The sequence below is a fragment of the Paramormyrops kingsleyae genome, chromosome 17 (genome assembly GCF_048594095.1).
Source record: "Paramormyrops kingsleyae isolate MSU_618 chromosome 17, PKINGS_0.4, whole genome shotgun sequence".
NCBI classification, from domain to species: domain Eukaryota; kingdom Metazoa; phylum Chordata; class Actinopteri; order Osteoglossiformes; family Mormyridae; genus Paramormyrops; species Paramormyrops kingsleyae.
The window spans coordinates 24179387-24206195 of record NC_132813.1 but is presented as its reverse complement, the minus strand read 5'-3'; the positions used below and the strand labels follow the sequence as shown (position 1 = coordinate 24206195).

The 26809-nt window shown below is 44.9% G+C and overlaps 1 long non-coding RNA gene across 1 annotated transcript in view; it reads right to left on the bottom strand.

Annotated features, from left to right (window-relative positions):
* The window catches only part of LOC140579090 (uncharacterized), a 34960-nt gene that overhangs the window by 7817 nt on the left and 334 nt on the right, over nt 1-26809 (bottom strand). Inside the window, exon 2 of the long non-coding RNA XR_011983302.1 lies at nt 1748-1839. This is a non-coding gene — a long non-coding RNA (uncharacterized lncRNA). The remainder of the gene's footprint in view (nt 1-1747; nt 1840-26809) is intronic.

Sequence of the window (26809 nt, the reverse complement as noted above, 5' to 3'; positions counted from 1 at the left end):
ACTGGGGAAACAAACTGAAACGCGGACGAAATACAGAGGACTCATGACAACAACTAGAAACAGCTGATCACATTGGGATTCCACACGAGGTTAACGAGGGGGCGAGGCACACGGAAGGAGCGGACGATCGAGGCAGGACACATCGTTTATTTTTTTAATTTACACATTATTTGGATACATTTATTTTCTTACTTTACAAATTACTGTTTTGATAAATGTGCTTAGATGTGTTTAGTACAGTATATGCTCTTCTTGTTTTATCCGGTTCATTTTGTGTTTAAATGCTAAAAAAAAACATATTTAGGTGTAATTTTTTGGGGCCGGGAACCAATTCATTGGTTTTCCATTATTTCTTATAGGGAAAATTCGATCAGAACCCGAACTTTTCAGGATTCGAGTTCTGAACGGATTAAGTTCGAGTTTTGAGGTACCACTGTATTCAACTGAATCAATAATCAAAAGTAAAGTCTGATTTGTGTTAAATATGGAGTAAACAATAAGGGATGTCATAAAATTTTTGTCAGTTTAAAATTATTTCAGATATAGTTGTGTTTTTTGTTTTTTGTGGATGGGTACTAACAAATTTACCATTTCTGTAGCTGCTTCAGGACTGCCACAAGCTAACAAAGCTTGGAAGGCCTCCTTTTTCAGCCTGACAGGTCCCTTTACCGTTGGTGTTCACTACTGGGTTTGGGGATTGCCACCATGACAACAACCTTACGGCCGTACCTCCGCACCGCTGCCTCAGCAATGGAGTCCCAGAACATCAGCCATTCAGGCTCCATGTCCCATGACTCCCACAGGATGCAAGAGAAGTTCCGCCAGAGGTACGAGATGAAGATCTCTCGGACAAGGGCCTCTGTCAGACATTCCCAGCAAACCCTCACTATGCATTTGGTACTACCAGGTCTACCTGACATCTTCCCCCGCCATCGGATCCAGCTCATTACCAGGTGGTGATCAGATGACAGGTCAGCTCCTCTCTTCACCTAAGCGTCCAAAATCTGCCAGTGCAGATCTGATGATATGATTAAAAAATCGATCAATCAAACCACGGCCTACAATGCTCTGGTGCCAGGTGCTCTTATGAACACCCTTATGTTCAGTATCTCTCTGTCTCCCACACCAGCTCAGGCTCCATTCCTACCAGAGAGGTTACATTCCATGTACTAAGAGCCAGTTTCAGTAGCCAATGATTGATCTGTCATAAGCGTGCCTGGAAGGAGCCAGTCTGTCACTCAGACAGATATGCTATGATTCTTTATACTCAGCTCTTTATACTCTTGGTCTGGATTTTTACTTTCTGGACCTGAATTATTGTCTCCTTGGATTGCCACATTGTCATGGTGGAAAGGTTTATATGCCTCAGTGACCCTGGGGGCTATGTTGTCGGGGCCATTAGCGCCTGGTAGGGTAAGTTCCCAAATAAGGAGCCAGATGAAGAGCAATCTGAAAAAAACCCTGATGAAAAATAACCACAGCAAGGTCTCGTTTCCCTCACCCTGGACTAGGGCCCAGCCCGAAAGAGGTACGCAGGACCATCCCCAGGAGGGCCCACCTCCCACAAGGGGAATGTTAGGGGTCCAGTGCTATGTGGATCGGGTGGCAGCCAAGGGAGGCCCTGGCGGACTGATCCCCAGCTGACAAAACTGGCTTTTGGGACATGAAATGTTACCTCTCTTTTGGGGAAGGAGCCTGAGCTTGTGCGTGAGGTTGATAGATACCAGCTAGATATAGTCGGGCTTACCTCAACACATAGCGTTGGTTCTGGAACCAATCTCCGGGAGAGGCGCTGGATGCTCTTTTCTTCTGGAGTTGCGGCAGGTGAGCGGCGCTGGGCTGGGGTGGGAAAATATACCGCATAGTGAGGGTACGCTGGGAACATCTGGCAGAGGCTCCTGTTCACCAGATCTTCAACTTGCACCTCTGGCAGAACTCCAACTGCATACTGGGGGAGGTTGGGGACATTGAGTCTGAATGGACACTGTTCCAGACCACCACTGTGGAAGCGGCCGTACAGAGTTGTGGCTGCAGGGTGGTCGGTGCCAGTCGTGGCGGAGGCCTACCGGGAATTATTAGTCTGGGGGTCTCCCGAGGCAGCTAACGGGTACCGGCAGGCCAGGGGAAATGCGGCTCAGGTGGTTGCGGAAGCAAAAACCCAGGCATGGGAGGAGTTTGGTGAGGCCATGGAAAGTGACTTTCGGTCGGCCTCAAAAAGGTTCTGGCAAACCATCCAGAATATCAGGAGGGGGAAGCAGCTCCTGGTTCCTACTATTTATAGTGGGGAGAGGGTGCTGTTGACCTCACCTGGTGACATCACCCAGAGGTGGAAGGAATACTTTGAGGACCTCCTCAACCCTGCCTCAGATACATCTGTGCGCACTGCCTTTGAGACATCTGAGGGCACGGGGCCCAAGGGGGCTGGGGTGGACTTGCCCATCACCAGGTGACCAGGGTAGTTAAAGAGCTGTGTAGTGGCCGGACCCCGGAGGTGGACGACATCCACCCGGAGTACCTAAAGACTCTGGATGTTGTGGGGCTGTCATGGCTGACACGCCTTCTCAACAGCGTGAGGAGGTCAGGGGCAGTACCGCTGGATTGGCAGACCGAGGTGGTGGTCCCCTTATTTAAGAAAGGGGACTGGAGGGTGTGTTCCAACTATAGGGGGATCACACTTCTCAGCCTTCCTGGGAAAGTCTATTCCAGGGTACTGGAGAGGAGGGTGAGATCGATAGTCGAATCTCGGATTCAGGAGGAACAATGCAGTTTTCGTCCTGGCCGTGGAACACTGGACCAGCTTTACACCCTTGCGAGGGTACTGGAGGGGGCCTGAGAGTTTGCCTATCCAGTCTACATGTGTTTTGAGGACTTAGAAAAGGCTTACGACCGGGTTCCCCGAGGTGCCCTGTGGGGGGTGCTTTAGGAGTATGGGGTTTGGGGTCCACTATTGTGGCCGATTCGGTCCCTGTATGAACGGAGCAGAAGCTTGGTCTGCATTGTCGGTAATAAGTCGGACATAAGAACATAAGAACTATACAAACGAGAGGAGGCCATTCGGCCCATCGAGCTCGCTTGGGGAGAACTTAACTAATAGCTCAGAGTTGTTAAAATCTTATCTAGCTCTGATTTAAAGGAACCCAAGGATTCAGCTTGCACTACGTTATCAGGAAGACTATTCCATACTCTGACTACACGCTGTGTAAAGAAGTGCTTCCTTAAATCCAGTTTGAAATGTTCTCCCGCTAATTTCCACCTATGGCCACGAGTTCTTGTATTGGAACTAATGCTGAAGCCACATGTTCCCAGTGCGGGTTGGGCTCCACCAGGGCTGCCCTTTGTCATCAGTCTTGTTTATAATATTTATGGACAAGATTTCTAGGCACAGCCAGGGTGTTGAGGGTGTCCAATTTGCTGGCCTCAGGATTGCCTTGCTGCTTTTTGCGGACGATGTCGTCCTGTTGGCTTCATCTGCTGGGGACCTCCAGCGTGCTCTGGGGCGGTTTGCAGCTGAGTGCGAAGCGGCGCGGATGAGGATTAGCTCCTCCAGCTGGAAACGGGTGGATTACCCTCTTCAGGTCAAGGAGGAGGTACTGACTCAAGTGGAGTTCAAGTATCTCGGGGTCTCGTTCACGAGTGAGGGTAGGCAAGATCGAGAGCTGGACAGACGAATCGGAGCGGCATCTGCAGTTTTGCAGGCGCTTAACTGGTTCGTCGTGGCTAAGAAAGAACTGAGCCAAAAAGCAAAGCTTTCGATCTATTGGTCCATCTTCGTCCCTACCCTCACCTATGGTCATGAGCTATGGGTAATGACCGAAAGAATGAGATCACGAATACAGGCAGCCGAAATGAGGTTTCTCCGGAAGGGTGTCTGGGCTCTCCCTTAGGGATAGGGTGAGAAGTTTGGATATCCAGGAGAGTCTCACAGTAGAACCGCTGCTTCTCCATGTCGAAAGGAGCCAGTTGAGGTGGTTTGGACACCTGGCGCGGATGCCTCCTGGCCAGCTACCAGGAGAGGTTTTCCGTGCATGTCCTACAGGGAGGAGGCCCCGGGACAGACCCAGAACATGCTGGAGGGATTATATCTCTCGGTTGGCCTGGAAACACCTCGGCATCCCCCCTGAAGACCTGGTAGAGGTAGCTGGGGAGAGGGAGGTCTGGGTATCTCTCCTGAAGCTGCTACCCCCGCAACCCGAACCCTGGACAAGCGGAAGGTAATGGATGGATGGATAATGTAATAACCTCCTGTTAATGTAATAACTTATTACATTATTGGTTAAGGTTTCGTATTACATTAATGGAAAGTTATGCTATTATCAGGTTTTATAACAATTTGATGTAGTTATGTGGAGTTGTTCCATCATCAGGAAATTATTACATTATTGGGTTCTACACACGCGAACACGCCCCCCAGCTAGCACTAGGCTTGGGTGGTATCTCATTTTGATTCTGTCATACTGTCAGACATTATATTCAATTCAATTGTATTTGTATAGCACATTTTCATATTCTCATAACATTACCTTATCTCAAAGCAATTTGCATCATACAGTACACAGTATTTTGATGCCATTTCAAAATTTACTGCTCTTTTCTATAGATATAGATCTTTAAAATAAACCTAATTACTGATAATTACTGATAATTCGACACAAACTGTTGAATTTGGTGAAGGCCAGATTGCTTGTAGCTTCTGCTTTCTCAGCATATTCATCAGCTGATTTCTCAAGGGCACAATTATCAGCATCCACCCTAGCCATCTTCTTTTTCAATTCTTGCAGCTCATCTGTGAAGGTCTTCCACTTCAACTCAACATCTTGCTGTTCTTTCTTCTTTTCTTTTCTCCTCATCCAGGTAGGCATACTCAGGGACGGATTACGGACCGGGCCAGCGGGGCCGCTGCCCAGGGTTTCTTGAACATGACAATGAGTTCACTGTACTAAAATGGCCCCTACAGTCACAAGAAATCAACCCAATAGAGCATCTTTGGGATGTGGTGGAACGGGAGCTTCGTGCCCTGGATGTGCATCCCACAAATCTCCATGAACTGCAAGATGCTATCCTATCAATATGGGCCAACACTTCTAAAGAATGCTTTCAGTACCTTGTTGAATCAATGCCACGTAGAATTAAGGCAGTTCTGAAGGCGAAAGGGGGTCAAACACCGTATTAGTATGGTGTTCCTAATAATCCTTTAGGTGAGTGTATTTTCGTTTGTCTATTTTAGAGGGCCTACATTCTTTGATCCTCTGCCTACAAGGGCCCCTGACCCTATAGGGCCTCTGATGGAAACATGGAGGGAGGGCGTTTGGCTGCCAAGGGCCCTTGAATTGTGGTGGTGGTGGTGGTGGTGGTGGGGGGGGTCGGTGCTTTCAGGGGGCCCCCGGCCCTGCTATAGGAACTTTAAAGGGAAATGGGTGCATGGGAGCCTACTTTTAGAAGGCCCTCTTAGGTCCTCCTATTATGGTCCTGGCTTCTGGCTACCAGGGGGTCCTAGGGAGGATGGGGGCTTTGGGGGCTTTTAGAGGGCCCTCTGATTATGAGGGCCCTACTAGGAGGCCCTAGGGAGGAGGGTGTAGTGTACCTTTAGAGGGCCATCTGATTACAAGGGCCCCTACCATGGGGCCCCTGGCTTCTGGGGGGAGGGCGTGTTAACAGCCTTACAGAAGGCCCTCTGACTAGGGAGCGGTAGCATGGTGGGATGGAGGCGGTTAACCTGCCCGCTGAGTGGCCCCCAGACCAGTGTAGCAGTGTAAGAGTTTGACCAGTGTAATCACTCCCAGGGCTGTAGTGGAGGCTAAACGCAAGTAAACACGGTTTACCCACCTCTGAAATTTCAGAATTAGAGTTTACCCACTTCTCAATTGATCTAAATGCACATCATAGTATAGTTTATGCACAAAATGTGATCACAGAATTCGTAGTTCACCCACCTCTTATTTTACCACTACACCCCTGATCACTCCGTTCTGTAAGGGATATGGTACACAGCCTAATTTGAGATCCAACTTACTGTATCAACTTAAGCCACCTTCTTTTCACTTTTTCCGAGGTAAAAAGCGGCAAAAGATAGTTTTGTCAACATCATTCTGCTTTTACAACACGGTACGCCGCACTAGTTTGGACCCACAAGTGGCATGATGACGTAGCAACTAGCCATCCCAGACAATGCTGGCGGTTTTTTTTTTTGGTTTTTTTTTTGAGGGGGGGGGGGGCCCTCGCGAACGTTTTGCCCAGGGGCCCACACAACCCATAATCCGTCCCTGGGCATACTACTTCTGCTTGGCTCCTGCAGCTGAAAGGAGTAGCTCTTTTGTGATCTCCTCCTTGGTTATGCCCCCAACAGGCCTGACATGGTCAACAATGAGCCTCTGAGCCACCAGAGACCTCTCCTTTTGATTCACCTCAATCAATTCTTTGTTAAAGGAAAACCTTCTCTCCATGCTAGCCTGTCCATGAGATAAGGCTAGTAGAATCTTTACCAAATTCCACACTCTGGAAAATGATGGCTTTATCCCCATTTTCTCATGTAGCAGGGTGTCCATTTGATCTGTTTTGTTGTAAAATTTAGCCTGAATAGCAGCCGAATCACAAAACTCCCTAAACTTTCTGAGGACATCATCACACATTGCCTCATCTATACTGTTAGCTCCAAGAAGTATGTGCAGCATTTTTTTCATTTGACTTGCACACCGCTCCTTAAAACTTCATACTTCTCACTAATGTGTGATGCATTGGAGCCCTTTTCAGCAACTTCTCAGTGAATGTAATCAAAAGCATCTTGCAGTCCATCTTAATCTCAGTCCATTTCACTCAGAAATGTTTTTGGAACGTCAGCAGTGATGCGGGCGCGGTCTGTCGTGGTGAAGGAGCTGAGAAAAAAGGCAAAGCTCTCGATTTACGAGTAGATCTACGTTCCTACCCTCACCTATGGTCACAAGCTGTGGGTAGTGACTGAAAGAACGAGATCGCGAGTGCAAACGGCCAAAATGAGTTTTCTCCGCAGCGTGGCTGGGCTCTCCCTTAGAGATGGGGTGAGAAGTTCGGTCATTCGGGAGGGACTCAGAGTAGAGCCGCTGCTCCTCCGCATTGAGAGGAGCCAGATGAGGTGGCTCGGGCATCTGCTTAGGATGCCTCCTGGACGCCTCCCTGGTGAGGTGTTCCGGGCATGTCCCACTGGGAGGAGGCCCCGGGGAAGACCCAGGACACGCTGGAGGGACTATGTCTCTCGGCTGGCCTGGGAACGCCTCGGGATTCCCCCAGAGGAGCTGGAAGAAGTGGCAGGGGAGAGGGAAGTCTGCGTTTCCCTGCTGAGACTGCTGCCCCCGCGACCCGACCTCGGATAATGGACTAAGCCAGGGGTCGGCAATTAAGTTTGGCCTCGGGCCAGATTTTTTCCAAGCCATTACATGGCGGGCCACAACCAAAACAATGGCTAATTTGTTTGATGTCTGGCCTGTTTGAAAGAAGTGTTTTAATTTTCACAATAATATGACGCCTATGTCCGTTGTTTGAGTGACAACTTGTGTTTTAGAGACTATTGGAATTTCAGCACCAGACGCTGTCCGCTGACGTCATTTGTTTTTGCATGTTGAGCGTTCGCTCTGCACCTCGCTGATGCGCTTATTCACCCTCGTATCCAGATATAACAAATAAGAATTTAGATCGATTGAAATATTTCTGTTCTGAAAAATGAGGTTTCCAAATAAAGAGCTTTTTTGAGACTGTCAGTCTGATTTTTAAAAAATATCATTTATTTATTTTCATTCTCTAGTTCAAACAATCTCACGGGCCAGATGTTTTTGCTTGCGGGCCACATGTGGCCCGGGGGCCGCTAATTGCCGACCTGTGGACTAAGCTAATGGATGGATGGATGGATGTTTTTGGAAGACCTGAGTTGTTTCAGTGTGGCTTCTGCTGCAAATCCAATGGAATCCAAAATTGTCCTCACAACATCAAAATGATGGATTTTTTCACATTTTGGTCCCCACAATGTAATATACAGATGCACGTATGGACAGACACACACACACATATGCATCTTTGTGGGGACCGTCCATTCACTTCTATGGGAAAAACCCTAATCCCAAAAATGACATTGACCTCTACCCAGCCCTAACCTTAACCATAAACAACCAAAGAACAAGACTTTTGATCTTTTTAGTTTTTTGATTGCAGTCACAAATCACAGATTTGTATAACATTGAGTTTCCCCTTGGGGGACTGAAAAAATGGTCCCCACAATGTATTATATAAATAATATGCATGTACATTTCATGCAGGTAAATTCAGTTAACTGGTGTCATTGCATGGGGGTATGCATGAATGGAGCCACTGACATGACAGGCATGCATTGTAGAGTCCTTGCATTAATAAAGACCAAAACTCCGGATGCTGTGGATACACACTGCATCCTTCACAGAGAAGCACTTGTCACTAAAAGACTGGAGGACACATTGAAACGTGTTCTTCAAAATGTTGCAAGTTGTTAGCATGTCACCTTAAACAGAATGTTTGGCAAACTATGTAATGACAGGCATGGGTGCCAATTTGAAAATCTTCTGCTACATTCTGGGGTCCAGTGGCTGTCTAGTTTCTCAATGAGTGTTTGAACTCCACAAAGAGCTGTGTGACTGCCTCTCATGTGAGCACTCAATTTGCCTTGTGTTCTAGGAACCAGCCATGAGTTCTAAAGCTTCCTTACTTGTCAAACAAATTTCAGCTGTTAAATAACCTGAATAAAAGCATGCAGGGCCACAATCACAACATACTTAATTTATGCATTCATACAGAAAATCAGACTGTGTGGGAGGAAGCTTAATGAATTTAGAACATTCAGTGTCACTGCAGACAGTGTCCAGCCTATAATATTGTCACATCTTATCCACCTGAAGGAATACATAAGCAGCCATCATTTTTACAGGAAACGAAAACCTTTCAAATAAAGAACTGATAATGAGAGTCTTGATTAGAGGTCACAAGAGCAATTAATTGAAATTGCTAATGCTGGAAGTTTGAAAATGCAATTCTGTGCTGCTCCCCTGGCAGAATTTTGGAGTAATCGGAGAAATGAATACCCAGTTTCATGTGAAAAAGACACCCAATACCTATTTGTCATGTTTCTGGACGGCACGGGAACAGGAACGAGGCATGGTGCACAAATAAGGGGCGGACGATCCACTTGCGGCTCCAGCAAACAAAACAGGGTTTATTAAACAAAGACAACAAAACACAAGAAAACCAAAAAGACCACGAGGGGTCAAAACTAAAACAGGGAGGAATTAACTATACTAAATAACACACAAGGAAAACTAACTAGCACGACACTAAAGTAAACTACAATCAAGGGAAAACCAGAGACAAGGCTAGACAAGGGCATAGACGACTGAGACACGACGCAATGAACCAGCGGGGAACAGAACAAAGGCAGGAACTAATATACTACAGGGGTAATGACTAACACAGGGCAGGTGAGGCTGATTAACAAAGACTAGGGAAACAGGACACAGGTGAAACCAATTAACTCAAAGACACTAACAATCAGGGAAACTAAGAATTAATCAAGGAAACAGAAACCAACACTAGGGAATAAAACAGGTAAAGACACAAGCAGGGGCACAAGGGACAAAACCAACTACAAAATCAGACACAAGAACTAAAGAAACTCAAATGAAACACTAGGGAGCAAAATACAAAAACAGAGGAGGCGGGATTCGAACTCACAACAAGAGGGAACTCAGGACCGAGGGGCAAACAAACAGCACATGCTTAATACATTGAGCCACGAGACCGGGGAGAAACAAGGACTGACGTATGGACGGGATGACCAGCACCACCTGCTGGTCAAACGGGGAAGGGGCACGGAAGGACCACAGCAGGGGCTGACCCTGACACTATTGCCTTTGAAACAACATACCTGTGTGAGGCACTTTTGTATATATTAAAAGTACTAAAAACAAAAAACAAAGCATGTCTAAACGTGGAGAAAGAATTTAGATTGTTCCTAAGACGGCTGCAACCCGGAGTGGACAAACTATGCAAGAATAGCCAAGCCCAAAAGTCTCATTAGTTTTATTTGTTTGTTTGTTTGATTGATTGTTTTGGTTATGAGCAGTCTATATTTCGGTCAGCATGAAATTGTCTCTTTGATTTGTGTATAATGTGTCTTGTTCTATATAGTTTTATGCTCCTAACATGTAATATAGTATATGTAGCATATAGTATATATAGTAGTCTACAAATAGGCACGTTATATGCGGTGTATGTGTATTTTTTTTTTGGATAGGCAGCCTGAGACAAGTGTCTTAGGGGATCTTGGCATGAAAAAGTCTGGAAACCCCTGATACAGAAATGATTAAAGTGGAAGATACAGCAACAAAACCCCTCCAGCAAAACACAGCTGAAAATAATCATCTGTGAAGAACAGCAGAACATCTCTCCACAGATTTGTACAACACTGGTATCATCAATGGCCAGGGCCCAGTTGTTCAAAAGTAATCCAATTGGATTTCAGATAACGGATTGGATTGAATCTTGAAAACAGGTTGTTCAAAGGGAAAAGAGGGATTCTGAAATCAGATCAGATCACCTAATCCAATCTCGGTTTTAATCTGGAGCAAACCTTCACTTTGTGTTGTTCAAAAGTTTGTGTTTGAATTGAGATACATTTGATCCAAAAAATCAGGATAATCCTGATCCCAACACAAGGGTGGATTTCTGGCACAAAATTTTAAATGATTAAAAAAATTGATCACAAAAGCAATGTTTGCTGATGATATATACACTTATTTATATTTTGTACAATTGTTGAACGAGGACAGTGGCAGTGAAAATTAAGTAGGAAATAAGACATGAAGCTTTTCGGCATAGTCAAGGGAAAAAAAAGATATCTGTACTCAAACAAAATCTCAAAGCTCAAAACAAAAAGCTCTACTGTCCATTGTATTTTAATGAAAATGACAATACAGTGGTACCTCAGTACTCAAACTCATTAGAACTCGAATTTCTTAAAAGTCGAACCAACCAGTTTAAAAAAAATGTAAAATAACTAGAACTCGATCTGAATCTCGGAAGTCGAACCATGAACAACGACCTAAGATAACTTGTGCGTGCAGGTAAATGAGTCACGCGGCACATCTCTCAGCAGAAACAAAGGGTAATGCTTCGGTCTCAGCCTCGCATTTGCTGTGAGAGCATCCTGCATGTTTACACTAGCTCAGGGGTCGGCAACCTGTGGCTCGCGAGCCATGTGCGGCTCTTTTATCACGTGGCTGCCGCTCTTCTCATAACGATAGACGAATTTACATTTTCATGTCTTAACATATCATGATAATATTTTCGTAAAATTAAATAATTTATTTATGGGTTCATATTATTATTTTTCGTTTAGATATTTCTTTAGCTATGTGTGAATGAGGCAGTCTGCTTCTGTTACATCTTAACTGCATAATTTATATCTTCCTCAAAGTCATTCGCTAAAACGAGATTACGTCTCTGGTCAAATGATGTGCTTTCCGGAGTTTTCTTAAGCACCTGAGATTGGATGTACACTTCAACGTTTATTGGGATTCCTAATTCTTTCATATCCTTTTTAAGAACATAAGAACTATACAAACGAGAGGAGGCCATTCGGCCCATCGAGCTCGCTTGGGGAGAACTTAACTAATAGCTCAGAGTTGTTAAAATCTTATCTAGCTCTGATTTAAAGGAACCCAAGGATTCAGCTTGCACTACGTTATCAGGAAGACTATTCCATACTCTGACTACACGCTGTGTAAAGAAGTGCTTCCTTAAATCCAGTTTGAAATGTTCTCCCGCTAATTTCCACCTATGGCCACGAGTTCTTGTATTTGAACTAATGCTGAAGTAACTATTCAGTTGAACAGCATCCAAACCTGTTAGAATCTTATAGACCTGGATCATGTCCCCCCTCAGTCTCCTTTGCTTGAGGCTGAACAGATTTAGCTCAAATAACCTTTCCTCGTATGACATTCCTCTAAGACCAGGAATCATTCTTGTGGCCCTACGCTGCACCTTTTCTAAGGCCGCTATGTCCTTTTTAAGATATGGTGACCAAACCTGTACACAATATTCTAGGTGAGGTCTCACCAAGGAATTGTATAATCTTAGCATTACCTCCCTTGACTTAAACTCCACACACCTGGAGATGTACCCCAACATCCTATTGGCCTTTTTTATTGCTTCCCCACACTGTAGTAAATCGTCACCACACCTTCCCAGGTCTTCGTAAAAAGGATTATATAATCTCCGATTTACATATTATAGCCAGCTGAGTTCGGAATGGTGAGTACATTTTGCGCTGCTCGGTCAGCAGGGTTACAGTACTGAAGTGGAGAGCGAAGACCAGGGCCCAGTTTTTCAAAAAATTTAATCTGGATCAAATTGGTCCGGATTTGGAAATCCCATGTTTTGCTATCCAGGATTAACTGATCTATCTTACTTTTATGACAGTTTTTTAAAGGAACATTGGGTTGGATCATTGTTGTCACGCCCACGGAGGCGGGACGCAACAGGTGTAGCCCATCCACAAAGGACTGACTACCTTTATAAGCAGAACGGGACCGGCTATGCTTCGCGAAGTATTGCGCTAATGATTTGCAGCCATACCGAGCGTTTCTCTCATCTCTCGTCTGCCCGCTTCTCCCATCCTTACCTGTTATCCTGTTGTGCGATCCTCACCCTCTTGCCTTCCCTCCTCAGACCCGTTCCCGTACCTGACCTGCCTTTCCCGCTGAACCCAGCATCTCCTGTTCCCCCCTCCTCGTGTGTCCTGGTCTCGTGCTTACCTGTCGGACGGATCTCCCGGATAACGAACCCACCTTATGGACAACGACACCGATTCCTGCTCGCCCCTTCGGTCCCGTGCCATCGGCTCTCTGACGGAGAGATCGCTCCCTCGCCTACAGCGCTTTCCCCCTGCGCTTCGGCAGAGGAGGCTGCGCTCCTCCGCGACAAGAAGCCTATCTCCTCCTGTCCCCGCCTTCCGGTGCTACTATTAAAGCTCCTTTACCCCTGCATTCCTGGATCTCCTTCTCCCTTCTTGTTCGAGGCTGACAGAATACTTCGCCTAATGATGGATCCAGCAGGGGCACTAGAGAACCGCATGGCCGCCCTGGAGCAACTGGTCGCTTCACAAGCCGCCCGAGTACCCCTTCCTGACTCTCCCCCACGGCCCACAGCCCCTGTGCCGATTGCCATGCCGGAGCGATACGACGGGAATCCAGACCAATGCCGGGGATTCCTCATGCAGTGTGGATTCTATGTGGAGGAACACCCCGAGATGTTCCACAGCCCGGGAGCAGAGGTACGGTTTACTATCTCCCTGTTTACGGGCCGTGCTCGTGAGTGGGCAACGGCATTGTGGGCGGACAGCAGTCCCCTCCTAGACTCCGGGAGGGAATTCCATCGCGTGCTGATGGAGGTTTTTGACCATTCGGCTGTGGGGAGAAGACCCGGATTGGATTACTTTTCGCCAAGGGAAGCGTTCGGCCGCTGAGTTTTCCTTGGAATTCAGGACCATCGCCGTGAATCTCAGATGGCCTGATGACTGCCTGCAGACTATTTTGTTACGAGCCCTGAATCCGGAGCTACAGGACGAGTTGTCACACAAGGGAGAGGCTCCTTCCTTTGATGACCTAGTCCGACAGGCGGTTCGGCTGGATAACACCGTGCGAGACAGGAGGCGCCGACGCCATCAGCCTGAAGCCTCTCAAGGGTCCCCGCTCCTCGCGATCGAGGCTCCTGAGCCTATGCAAGTGGGCCGGTCCCCCCTTACCTCAGGAGAGTGACGGAGACGTGTTCAAGGCGGTCTATGTCTGTATTGTGGAGGAGCCGGACACGCCATCTCCGCCTGCCCTGTTCGGCCCGATCACGAAGAAACCTCTCTTCCGGTAGGTGTGTCTTTCTTACCTCCGGTGTCAGTTTCTCAAATCACGGTGCCGGTGTTCTTGGAAGGGGGAAACAAACAACGCAAGGTGAACGCATTGATCGATAGTGGGGCCGCGGGCAATTTCATAAATGTTGATCTCGCTAACCTAATGGGTCTGCCCCTGCTTACTACCTTACTTCCCCTATTGTGGTACACGGAGTCACGGGGGAGCGGATGGTGGGGGGAACGATCCATCAACGTACTGGCCCTATGGTGATACAGGTGGGGGCTCTACATAGGGAGGAAATTAAGGTCTTTGTCCTCCCTCAAGCGAAGGATCAGCTGATCCTTGGGCTTCCTTGGTTGAGAAAGCATAATCCCCACTTGGATTGGCGGACCGGGGAGATAGTAGCATGGTCTGAACAATGCCGACATAACTGTATGTCTCTCCCCTTGAAAGCTACCGGGATAGAAAGCCCTGAACCAGAGAACCTTGAAATTATCCCGCGGGAATATCAAGACTTCAAGGATGTCTTCAGTAAGGAGAGGGCTTTTAATCTCCCCCCTCACCGGGAGTGCGATTGTGCCATTGAACTCATAGAGGGCGCTAACTTACCCCGTGGCAGGTTGTACCCTGTTTCCTTACAGGAAGAGGAGTTCCTGGAGAGCTACATCCGTGAGGGACTAAAACAGGGGATTATTCAGCCGTCCACCTCACCCGTGACGGCCGGGTTTTTCTTCATCAAGAAGAAGGATGGAGGACTCCGACCGGTCGTGGACTACCGAGCCCTGAATGCCGTCACAGTGAAGAGGAGAGAACCACTGCCGCTGATTCCATCCGCCTTGGAACAGATGCGAGAGGCCGTGATTTTCACTAAGCTGGACTTGCGCAGCGCTTACAATCTGGTGAGAATTCGAGCTGGCGATGAATGGAAGACCTCGTTCATCACCAGTAGGGGGCAATACGAATACCTCGTGATGCCCTACGGGTTGGCTAATAGTCCCTCCATTTTTCAGTCGTTCATGAATAGAGTGTTCCAGGACATGCTATACAAGTGCGTGGTGGTTTACATTGACGACATTCTGATTTACTCGCCTTCTAAGCAGGATCACGTGCGTCACGTGAGGCAAGTGTTGCAGCAGTTGAGAGAACATCATCTGTACGTGAAAGGGGAGAAATGCGAGTTTCACCAAACCTCTGTGAAGTTCCTCGGGTATGTCATTCGACCAGGAGCTGTGGCGATGGATGACAAAAAGATATCAGCAATACAAGCGTGGCCCCAGCCCAAAACTATCAAGGACCTGCAGCGTTTTCTCGGGTTTGCCAACTTCTATCGAAGGTTTATTCGTGATTATAGCAAAATTGCCGCCCCTCTCACCTCACTCACCCGGGGAAAACCAACTCGGCTCCGCTGGACTCCTGAGGCCGACCAAGCTTTTGCCCGGTTGAAGCAAGTCTTCTGTTTGGCTCCTGTGTTAAAACAACCCAAACCGGAGCTCCCTTTTGAGGTCGAAGTGGATGCTTCTGAGGCTGGTGTGGGAGCCGTCCTGATACAACGGGAACCAGAAACCGGTCGACGACATCCGTGTGCGTATTATTCAAAAAAGCTAACCTCCACGGAACGAAATTATGAGGTAGGGGATCGGGAGCTTCTCGCCATCAAGTTAGCCTTAGAAAAGTGGTGCCACTGGCTGGAGGGAGCTCGACACCCATTTGTGGTATTAACAGACCATCGTAACTTAGAATATCTGCACTAAGCTAAACGACTTACCTCCCGTCAGGCTCGCTGGGCGCTGTGGTTTGCTCGATTTACGTTTCGGGTCAGTTATCTGCCTGGTAGTAAAAATGTGAAAGCTGACGCTCTGTCCAGGCAGTTCGACCCTCCGGAAAGCACAGAAAGCTCTTACCCAATTCTTCCTCCCTCATGCTTTGTTTCTTCTATCACTTGGGGTTTAAAAGACACCATTAAGATAGAGAACGAAAATCGGGCGCCCCCGGCGAACTGTCCACCTGGTTTGTTGTATGTGTCTTCAGCTCATCACCAGGATCTGCTACGCTGGATTCACGCTCAACCAGGGACCGGGCACCCCGGGGTGCCCGCCACCCAGACGTTGGTTGCCCGACGGTATTGGTGGCCTGGTTGGCGCCAGCAGGTACAATCCTTTGTGGACAGCTGTCCTGATTGCGCAAGGTGTAAGTCGCCTACCCTAAGTCCCGCTGGTCTTCTCCAGCCTCTGCCGGTTCCCTCTCGACCTTGGTCGCACGTGGCCATGGATTTCATCACAGATCTACCCCGATCTTCGGGTAAAACCACAATCCTCACTATTGTCGATAGATTTTCTAAGATGTGTCGTTTGGTTGCCCTCCCGAAACTGCCTTCTGCCTCCGAGTTGGCTGAGGTCTTAGTTAACGAGCTCTTCCGTTTCACAGGTATCCCGGAGGATCTCGTTCACCTCCAGAGTATTTCGGGAGTTCTGTTCCAAACTGCGGGTTTCTCTCAGTCTCACTTCTGCTTACCATCCCCAGGCCAACGGATTAGCCGAACGCACTAATCAAGAGGTATCAAAAGCGAGCTGGGCCTCCCATCTAATATGGGTCGAGTATTCCCTTAACTCCCGAGTGAGTCTGGTCACTAAACTGACTCCTTTCCAATGTGTTTTAGGCTTCCAACCACCCTTGTTCCCCTGGGATTCCCCTCCGGGAACCGTGCCCCGAGTGGAGACCTGGTACCAAGACAGCAAGCGAGCCTGGCGTCAAATTCAAGCCGCTCTTCGTAACCAAGCAGATCGACATAAGGTCCAGGCAGATCGTCGTCGCAGTGCTGGCTTCCCATACAGAGTGGGGCAACAAGTGTGGCTGTCAACCAAGAATTTACGGATTCCCGGGTGTAAGAAGCTCTCAGCTCATTTTATCGGCCCTTTCCGGATCCTCAAACGAGTGGGACCTGTGACGGTAAAGTTGCAACTTCCCCACATATACAAGATCTGTCCTACATTCCACATATCTCTTCTCAAACCTGTTAAGTACAGTCCGCTACAACCGGCTCCCGACAACCCTGAGGAGGACCTACCTCCGGTGGCGGACGAAGGACCCTCGGTCCGGATTCAAGCCCTCCTGGATTCCCGCAGACGCTTGGGGAAGCTCCAATACCTGGTGGACTGGGAGGGGGACGGTCCGGATGAACGAAGCTGGGTGCCTGCTGCCACGGTGTCGGACCTGGAGATGAAGCTGGCTTTCCATCGAGCCCATCCTGATAAGCCGGGTCCCCGTACTGTCACGCCCACGGAGGAGGGACGCGACAGGTGTAGCCCATCCACAAAGGACTGACTACCTTTATAAGCAGAACGGGACCGGCTATGCTTCGCGAAGTATTGAGCTAATGATTTGCAGCCATACCGAGCGTTTCTCTCGTCTGCCCGCTTCTCCCATCCTTACCTGTTATCCTGTTGTGCGATCCTCACCCTCTTGCCTTCCCTCCTCAGACCCGTTCCCGTACCTGACCTGCCTTTCCCGCTGAGCCCAGCATCTCCTGTTCCCCCCTCCTCGTGTGTCCCGGTCTCGTGCTTACTTGTCGGACGGATCTCCCGGATAACGAACCCAGCTTACGGACAACGACACCGATTCCTGCTCGCCCCTTCGGTCCCGTGCCATCGGCTCTCTGACGGAGAGATCGCTCCCTCGCCTACAGCGCTTTCCCCCTGCGCTTCGGCAGAGGAGGCTGCGCTCCTCCGTGGCAAGAAGCCTATCTCCTCCTGTCCCCGCCTTCCGGTGCTACTATTAAAGCTCCTTTACCCCTGCATTCCTGGATCTCCTTCTCCCTTCTTGTTCGAGGCTGACAATTGTGATCCAAATATCAAATTTCAGGATTACCAAATCCTGTTTACCATAGCCTTAAATGGAACCAACAGTGTAGCCTACTGGCTTAGCAAAAAAACAACAGGTAGGCAAAATACCAGTGGCCACAAATAGCCATTGTTTGTTTTAATTGTAAGAAACGTAAACACTGCAAAAAAAAAAAAAACCTTTTACATTTTTTTAGTTTCTTCTAATGTTAAATAACAAAACAAAAACAATACTGTCAAAAAGTCAAAAATCATTTACAGGACAGACACCAATGTTCTTACATAATGAGGACACTCTGGACATGCAATTAGACATGCAATTGTGAGAAATTACTTTTCCTATTAAATGACTAAATGAGTATATCTGTTGTGGTCATTGTCATTAATATACTGTGGAATTATAGAGCTATGAGCAACAGTGACATTTATTTGACATCTGATAGCTTTGATATTAAGAACTATAGAACATAAGAACATAAGAACTATTATTAATTTGTTGTTGTTGTTTACCATATCTCAATATCATTATATGTGACATACTTCATATAGGCTTCAAATATGAAGGAATTTATATATCATCAGTAACCATTAAGTTTGTGATCATTCACTTAAAAAAAATTATATATATATTTTATTTGGTTTATTTGGGTCAAAAAATCACAACTGAATCCACCCTTCTGATGGGATCAGAATAATCCTGTTTTTTTGGATCAAATAGATCCCAATCTGAGTCCAAAGTTTTGAATAACCCAAAGGGCAGGTTTGATCCAAATCAAATATAAGATTGGATTACGTGGTCTGATCTTAATTCAGGATCCCTCTTTTACTTTTGAAAAACCCATTTCCAAGATTTGATCCAATCCGTGATCCAAAATCCCACTGGATTACTTTTGAATAACTGGGCCCAGACGACTACAGCGCCAAACGAAAGGAGGGATGAGGGTGAAGACTATCGCTACAGAACTATCAGTGTTGTACTGTTAGTCACCTTTGCGCTGTTACGCTGTTGTGTCTGAGTGATTTACACCAGAGATGCCCCCCCCCCCCCCAGAATAGTTTTTCTATAATAGTTTTTGTAAGTACTTGTATTTTTATTTTTGCGTTAAATGTAAATATACACTTCACATTAAAAAATCGTATCTCGATCCCCTTTCTTTACCCATTGTGGCTCTTTGTAAATCTTGGGTCAGACATTTAGAGAAAATGGCTCTTTGCTTTAAAAAGGTTGCTGACCTCTGCACTAGCTGAATACATATATTTAGACAGTAAAAATACATTTAGACAATAATCCACAGTAACAGTAATTATTATTATAAAATAAAATACATTAAAAATAAATATTTATTAATTATTTTAATATTGATAATAAACCATTAATACATTTAATTATAATGATATTGTCGTACCAAGCGGGAACGGAACGGAGACAAAGGCGCAGACGTCAGGGTGTCTTGGAATACGGGGTTTAATTACTGGTAAGGCAGACAAAACAAAGACGGACAATACAATGACCGGGCTGGGGAAACAAACTGAAACGTGGGCTAAATACAGAAGACTAATGACAACAACCAAAAACAGCTGATCACGCGGGGATTCCACACGGGGTTAAGGAGGGTGCGTGGCACACGGAAGGAGCGGACAATCCGGGTGTCACGCCCGGCTCATACGATCCTCGTGTGTGCCACGCCCACCTCGCTACATCGTGTTACTTCCTGATTGTAATCACCTGTTGCTTGTTAAGTTCAGCCTGTCTTGTGTATTTAGTCCGCGTCTAAGTCAGTATCCCCCAGATCTGTCATTGTTTAATGTCATGTGCAGTGGTGATGTTTACTGTTCGTTGCTGTCTGCCCTGAATAAACCCCGTGTTATTGTATTCACGGCTCTCTCGCCTGATTCTCCGCTCGCCCGACGCGGAGTGTGACAGCAGGCAGGACACATTGTTTTTTTTTACTTTACACATTGTTTGGATACATTTATTTTCTTACTTTACAAATTACTGTTTTGATAAATGTGCTTAGATGTGTTTAGTACAGTATATGCTCTTCTTGTTTTATCCTGTTCATTTTGTGTTTAAATGCTAAAAAAAAAAAAAAAATTAGATGTCATTCTTTGGGGCCGAGAACCAATTTATTTCTTTTCCATTATTTCTTATGGGGAAAATTCGATCAGAGCTCAAACTTTTTAGGATTCGATCCGGAGTTCTGAACGGATTAAGTTCGAGTTCTTAGGTACCACTGTAATTACTATTATTAATTACTATTATTCAATTCACCAGTCAGAAGTAATGTCTTACAATTGCATCCCTGACCACATGTCCAGTCTGTCCCTCATTCTGAGAGAACATTGGAGGTTGCTCTGGTTTATTGTGGTGTTTTCTGTTTGTTCAAATTAAAACACATAATGTTTATTTGTGGCCACTGGTATTTTAGGTCTACCTGTTGTTCTTGACATAGCCAGTAGGCTACACTGTTGGTTCCATTTAATGCACTAGTAAACCGATTTGGTAAATTCTGTAATTCTGAAAATTCTGTATTTGGATAACAGTGATCCAATCCAGTGTTGCTTTGAAAAACAGGCATAAAAGTAAAATGGATTACCAAATCCTGGATAGCAAAACAAGGGATTTTAAAATCTTGCGGATTACTTTGATCTGGATTAAATTGTTTGAACAACTGGGCCCAGGGGATTCAAATAAAAAAATGAATGGATTGTCACTAATGAAGGGTGTATGGACTTATATTGCAGTTTGAACTTAGATATGGACTCTTCATTATTGTTTAATTATTCTGACATATGTTTTTCAAATTAATTGGCTTCATTCTTCTTGGAATATGGCTACAAGAAAAAAATGTATTAAATGGAGAGAATTTGTCAATACTTAACATATTAGTGAATTGACAAGGGGTGTACTCAGTTTTGTTATATACCGTATATGTTGGCTAATAGGAATGCGTACACTTTACTATGTCTACCTATGAACAGAGGGAAAGGGACACAGTGGGAATATGTGTACGCACCATGGGCATGTGTGTGAGTGGGCATCTACCTGCAGCTAACACCTGCCGTGAGTAGTTCATGATGACTGACAATTTGATGAGTTCAAACATTCAGATATTCAATCTCATTTAGGGATGCTACTTATTTTTTTTTCCTCAAATGTGGGGTGGGGGAGTGTTGTGCTACAGTGGATAGCACTGTTGCTCATACTGTACCTCTGGGACTGAGGCTGGAGTCTCCACCCTGGCCCCAAGTGTGGCATATATTCAGTTGTCAGTATATTCTCCCTGTATCATCAAGCGGTTTCCACTGGGTACACCGGTTTACCCACCACAGTCCAAAAAGATGCTGAGGTGAATTGGAGTTAAATTGTCTGTAGGTGTGTGCGTGAGCCCTGTGATAGGTTGGCACTGCCTTGTGCCCATAGCTTCCATGATAGGCTCTGGATTCCCAGACAAGCAGGTGCAGAAAATTGATGGATACATGCATGCATGGAATTTTGGGGAGGGGCAGATAAGGATCCCAATATAACTGGGGGGATGTTAGCCAAGGCGACTGATGAATCTTCCAGTTCACATCTTCCAACCAATGGTGATGTTCTTCAACTTATGATGAATTTCGACATTGACAAAAAGGACACTTTGAAAGAGGCAGCTCAACTGGCTGTGTTGGTGCAGGAAATTTGACAGCGTGAAAGAATACCACATCAGCAAACAGACTCTGGGATTCACATATTAATGAAGCTTTATGATGCATATGCAAAGATAACCGGACTATTTTCAGCTGTAAATAAGAAAGTATGTATTTTAACTTCTTGTCATGTGCATTTGTTCACAGTTCAAAGTTTGTTGATAAATTAATTTTAATTCCGTATTTTCATTTCATGTATTAAATTAGCAATATTTTACCGACCTCTAAATGTTCACCAAAAGGCTTACAATTTGGCACAATTAACAGTGGCCAGAACAAAATTAGACTTATGGAGGTATCATGAAATTAATTTTTCTGGACCAAAAGTCCCCCCTGCCATCTGCACCCCGGTGTATATGTAACTTTAGCATCAATTTGCTAGCCAGCGTTTGGTTGGTGGTACAAGGTTTCCTCCCAACTGGTTATGCACATCTGCAATTACAAAAAAAGCAGACCGAAGACCTGGCTGGTTTCCAGGACAAAATCAGCCTGTCAATCAGTATGTGCAGGAGTGCTGCAAGGCTCACAGGTAGCCTGGAGAGCTGAGAGGACCAGGCCTAAAAAAGGGCAGAGTTCTTTTAAAGGTAGTATTACTTCTGTTGTTGCATCAAAGTGTTGTGTGAGGGAGAGAGTGTGTAAGGAACACTGCATAAACTGCAATGCACTAATAATTATTTCTGTACAGTGTAGATAGTACTTTGCATTGTGATTGATGATGTATCTCTTATTAGGTGTCATACAGGTGCCATCATAATACTCTTAACCTCAATGCCTTTGCTGAAGGACCTGAACACCAGTTGCTCAGCCAAGATTAGCATAATTGTGGTGCAAATTACATAGAAATATGGCAACCACTATTAAAAAAAAAAAAAAAAGTGTGTAATGTACTCAACAGTCATGAACTTATTACAGTATACAACCGTACATTATAAAGCTTGTTTGTACAGTGGTACCTCAGAACTCGAATTTAATCCGTTCAGAACTCCGGATCGAATCCTAAAAAGTTTGAGTTCTGATCGAATTTTCCCCATAAGAAATAATGGAAAACCAATGAATTGGTTCCCGGCCCCAAAAAAATTACACCTAAATATGTTTTTTTTTAGCATTTAAACACAAAATGAACCGGATAAAACAAGAGTAGCATATACTGTACTAAACACATCTAAGCACATTTATCAAAACAGTAATTTGTAAAGTAAAAAAATAAATGTATCCAAACAATGTGTCCTGACCCGATCATCCGCTCCTTCCGTGTGCCATGCCCCCTCGTTAACCCCGTGTGGAATCCCAGTGTGATCAGCTGTTTCTGGGTGTTGTCATTAGTCCTCTGTATTTCGTCCGTGTTTCAGTTTGTTTCCCCAGTCCGGTCATTGTATTGTCTGTCTGCGTTATGCCTGCCTTACCTGTAATTAAACACCGTATTCCCCGATACCCTGACGTCTGCGCCTTTGTCTCCATTCTGCCCCGTTCGGCACAACAATATTATTATAATTAAACGTATTAATGGTTTATTATTGATATTAAAATAATGAATAAGAACTCTTTATTTTAAAATTTATTTTATTATATAATAATAATTACTGTTACTGTCTATCATTGTCTAAATGTATTTTTACTGTCTAAATATATGTATTCAGTTAGTGTAAACATGCATGGCGCTATCACAGCTAATGCAAGGCTGAGACTGAAGCTTTACCCTTTGTTTCCGCTGAGAGACGTGCCGCGTGACTCATTTCCCTGCATGTACAAGTTATCTTAGGTCGGCGTTCACGGTTTGATTTCTGAGATTCAGATCGAGCTCTACGTAATTTTTTTTCGAACTGGTTGGTTCGACTTTTAAGAAATTCGAGTTCTAATGAGTTTGAGAATTGAGGTACCACTGTATATTTGTACAGTGCTGATCTAATCATTGACATGACATTAGAGATGCACCGATACCGATATTCGGATCGGTATCGGCGCCGATCCAGACCTATTTGACGGATCGGGAATCGGCCATGCGTGACCGATCCACGTCCTATACTTACTTATTTAGTTTTTGGCAATCAATCGCACGACAGCTCTTTCCCATTTTACATGTGTGTTTTTGCGGAATTCAAATCGAACGCTATCACTGCCCCTAAGTCTTTTTTGCTACTCAGTGGGTGTGAGTACAGTGACTTCCGCCTGCTGTGAGGTCATGCGCATACCCTTCGCAGTACGAGGAGCGTAAGATAAGACGTGACGATCTGGGAGTATTTTAGGCTTTTAACAGAAACCGGAAGCACAGCGTTTTGCAATCTATGTAAAATAAGGTTTTGAGGTGGGAATAGCGTTTAATGGAAAATCCCAACTGTGAGACAAAACAAAGCAATGGATAATTTGGAGTCGCTAACTTAATTGGACTGTTTTGCGAACTCGTTGCTTGAGATACAAGAGGGGCTGCCATCGCAACAAAAGTGTAACTGCGCTGATGCCAATGGGAGAAAAACTGTTAAAATTTTAAGCATTCGCCACTTGTGTATATTTGCTTTGAAGATATTCATATTGAACTGCAAATGCCTCAAAAACGCTTAAAACAAATGAGGTGGAACAGTACGTTATGTATGTTTGTAGTAGCCTAATTAAATATTTTTTGTCATACATTTTTTCCTTCTGTATTTACTAGCTTAAAAAAAATAATATGTAAAGTATAACAAAGTAAAAAGAGCTCTTGTATCGGAATCGGTATCGGCAGTTGTGTATCGAAATCGGATCGGAACTGAAAAAACGTGGATCGCCCATCTCTACATGACATTGTGGATAGATGGTATGCTAGCAGCACATAACAATTATTTCATTTTCCAGCTTCTGAAGACAGGGAAAAATTGGATATTCTGTTTTCAGCCATGATCTATAATCAGGAGGTGTATGGAGGCACATCAGCCTTCAGGAAATCCTTAGATAAACTGAAAGAAAACCCCTCAAAGCTGGTGTTGGCTATCCACACGTTTGCTGTTTTGATGCTACTAACCTGGCATGGAAACAGGCACAGGCTCTTTGATGGGCTCACAATATCTGTAGCTTGTCAGAATTTTTTTATTGGAGGAAGGTGGCAACTACCAGCTGTCAGATCCAGAAAAACACAGGCTGTACAAAGTTACAATCCCAATTACCCCCCCCCCACCTTACAGGGAGACGAGATGCTAGGCTTCACATTCACCTTCAATGAGGTGGTTTGCAGCTATTGCTTATAGTTGCTTTTAAAAATAATTGACTTAACCTAAAATAAATGCGATTACTTATCTTGAATTTTAACAATATAATTTTCAGGCATTTTTAAATAAGTAAGTAAATAATTGTGAAGTTGTCTGTGAAGCTGTTACAATGTATCTGCTACATACAGTGGATGATCTGAGTTGGTCGCACAAGAGACTTAACAGTTGTTTGCCATCAATTTGTGATTCTTGACATTTGTGTGCTTGGGTAAACGTTTGTATTGCATTATTTTTCCATTTATATTTGCATACCCATTTCTTTTCTTTTCTTTTTTTCTTTTTCTTTACAAACGAGAGGAGGCCATTCGGCCCATCGAGCTCGCTTGGGGAGAACTTAACTAATAGCTCAGAGTTGTTAAAATCTTATCTAGCTCTGATTTAAAGGAACCCAAGGATTCAGCTTGCACTACGTTATCAGGAAGACTATTCCATACTCTGACTACACGCTGTGTAAAGAAGTGCTTCCTTAAATCCAGTTTGAAATGTTCTCCCGCTAATTTCCACCTATGGCCACGAGTTCTTGTATTTGAACTAATGCTGAAGTAACTATTCGGTTGAACAGCATCCAAACCTGTTAGAATCTTATAGACCTGGATCATGTCCCCCCTCAGTCTCCTTTGCTTGAGGCTGAACAGATTTAGCTCAAATAACCTTTCCTCGTATGACATTCCTCTAAGACCAGGAATCATTCTTGTGGCCCTACGCTGCACCTTTTCTAAGGCCGCTATGTCCTTTTTAAGATATGGTGACCAAACCTGTACACAATATTCTAGGTGAGGTCTCACCAAGGAATTGTATAATCTTAGCATTACCTCCCTTGACTTAAACTCCACACACCTGGAGATGTACCCCAACATCCTATTGGCCTTTTTTATTGCTTCCCCACACTGGCGAGAATGAGACATGGAAGCATCAACATACACACCAAGGTCTTTCTCATAATCAGCTACCTTTATTTCAGTAGGTCCCATAAAATACCTGTACTTTATATTTCTGCTCCCTACATGGAGTACCTTACATTTGTCTATGTTAAATTTCATCTGCCAGGTGTCAGCCCAGTCACTAATTAAATTAAGATCCCGCTGTAGCTGCTGAGCCGCTAGTTCAGTATCTGCTACACCACCCACCTTGGTGTCATCTGCAAATTTCACCAGTTTACTGTATATATTGGTGTCTATATCATTTATGTAAATTAGGAACAAAAGTGGTCCTAAAATTGAACCCTGCGGTACCCCACTATGAACGCAGGCCCACTGTGACATCGAGCCTCTTATAACTACTCGCTGCTTCCTATCCGTTAACCAGTTATCAATCCAAGTCGCTACAGTTCCTAAAATACCTGTCGCTTTGAGTTTAAGTGAGAGCCTCTTGTGGGGAACAACATCAAAAGCCTTTTGGAAATCTAAATAGATGACATCATAGGCCTTCTTATCATCAACTTCCTGAGTAGCTTCCTCAAAAAACTCCAACAGATTTGTTAAACAGGATCTACCTCTCCTAAATCCATGCTGGCTATCCCTCAAAATGTTATTTGAGTCCATTGATTGATGCAATTCATGTTCTGCAGCAAAGAGTTCTTTGTTCCAGCTAATTTTCATGCATGTATTCATGCAAGCTGCATGCATGCCAAAATACCGTTTACAATATTACTTTATAAAAACATAAAAATTTACAAATGAGAGGAGGCCATTTGGTCCATCAAGCTTGTTTGGGAAGAACTCAATTAATAGCTCAGAGTTGTTAAAATCTTATCTAGCTCTGATTTAAAGGAAGCCAAGGTTTTTGCTTGCACTACACTAACAGGAAGATTATTCCATACAACTACACGCTGTGTAAAGAAGTGCTTTCTCAAATCCAGCTTAAAATGTTCTCCTGCTAATTTCCACCTATGGCCATGAGTTCTTTTATACTGTTCATAAAACTTTACCCATTTCACTAAACTGCTTGTATTCTGTTTGCTGCAATACATATGCCCTCTCCAGGGGGTATTCCACAAATCAATGTTTTTTAGCCATATAATTTAGGCAAAATGAGAGGATTGTCCAACAGGAATGTCATTTACCTCTCTTGCTTTTTGACTGTTTTCACGTTTGGCTTACGTTAGCCAGGGAAATTCTGCTTTGTGGAATACCCCCTGGTCTGCTAGAAAATCATTGTT